At 46.4% G+C, this 1,130-nt stretch overlaps 1 protein-coding gene across 1 annotated transcript in view; it reads left to right on the forward strand.

Annotated features, from left to right (window-relative positions):
* The window catches only part of LOC113214148 (disks large 1 tumor suppressor protein), a 24,686-nt gene that overhangs the window by 231 nt on the left and 23,325 nt on the right, over positions 1-1,130 (forward strand). The window lies entirely within an intron of this gene.

Below are 1,130 nucleotides of genomic sequence, written 5' to 3' on the forward strand. Positions count from 1 at the left end.
ATTAAAGATGAAGAGAAATAGGTATCGAACAGAGATCGTGGGCGTTGAGGCCGACTGCGGCGGGCGTCATGTGACCCTTAGGTCCGGAAGGTCTACCGACCACACCCACGCGACACTCGCTCAACCCTAAAGGTCTAATGATCCTCTTCTTCGGTAAAAGACAGGAGAGGACACCAGGGGCCTTCCGCTGAAAGACTGGTTTGTGGGATGACAATAACGTCCGGAAGTAAACACATAGGAAGGAATCAACAAAATTGCAAAACAGAAATCAAAGAAATCGGAAACGAGAACAGAACGTCAAGCGGGAGCGAAAGGATGGTTAAGCAGTTGCAAGCGCTTTTCAAATTGCGAAAGGATTTAGATGCTTTTGCAGATGCAGATCATCAAAATATACTCTGCAACTTTAAAATTGATCCCTTGCAGGCTAATCTACGTATACAAAGCATGCGCCGCAGGCTTCGCTCTGTACATCGGGTGGGCCAGAATGCTAGCGGGAATGTGCCCTTCGTGCCGCTGTTATCAAATGGACCGATACCAGAAAGTAACCCGAACCGTCATGAAGCAGAAACAGTTTTGGAAACCCTTGTATGGTTGTGTGGTTCAACTATCGCCTTGAGTGGGCGGCCTTAACTGCTCTGAAAAATATTAACGTCATTGTAAGCTTTTCGATTGGGTTGGGATCGTTGATTTACTAGGTGCCCCATCAATAGAGCAGGACAGTTTGAGTACTGCGGTCAGAGTGTCCTACGTGTGTGTGGCGTCATAGGGGTCCTCCACTCCCTTACCTATAGTGTACACATACGTGTATATTGAGTAAAGGCGCATTGGCGAGTTTTTGCGGAGTTCTGCGAGTAGTAGCGAACATTGACGAGTAATGGGGAGATTTCACGAGTAATTTGAAAACAAAAAAGTTGCGAGTAATGGCGAGTACTGGTGAGTTGGGTGCGGGTAATTTTCTGTACACGCGAGTAACGAAGTGGTGGACCCCGGCGTGTATGTACACGCCCTACGCGAACTCGGTTGTTGAACCGAAGACTAGTGTATTTTTTGTTTGTTTTTATTATTTTTGATGTGATTTTCCACGACATCTAATTATTGTCTTCAGCCGCTAATGTCTTTTCTGTGAGGTG

Source organism: Frankliniella occidentalis, unplaced genomic scaffold, assembly GCF_000697945.3.
Source record: "Frankliniella occidentalis isolate FOCC.00 unplaced genomic scaffold, Focc_3.1 Scaffold37, whole genome shotgun sequence".
Classification (NCBI taxonomy): domain Eukaryota; kingdom Metazoa; phylum Arthropoda; class Insecta; order Thysanoptera; family Thripidae; genus Frankliniella; species Frankliniella occidentalis.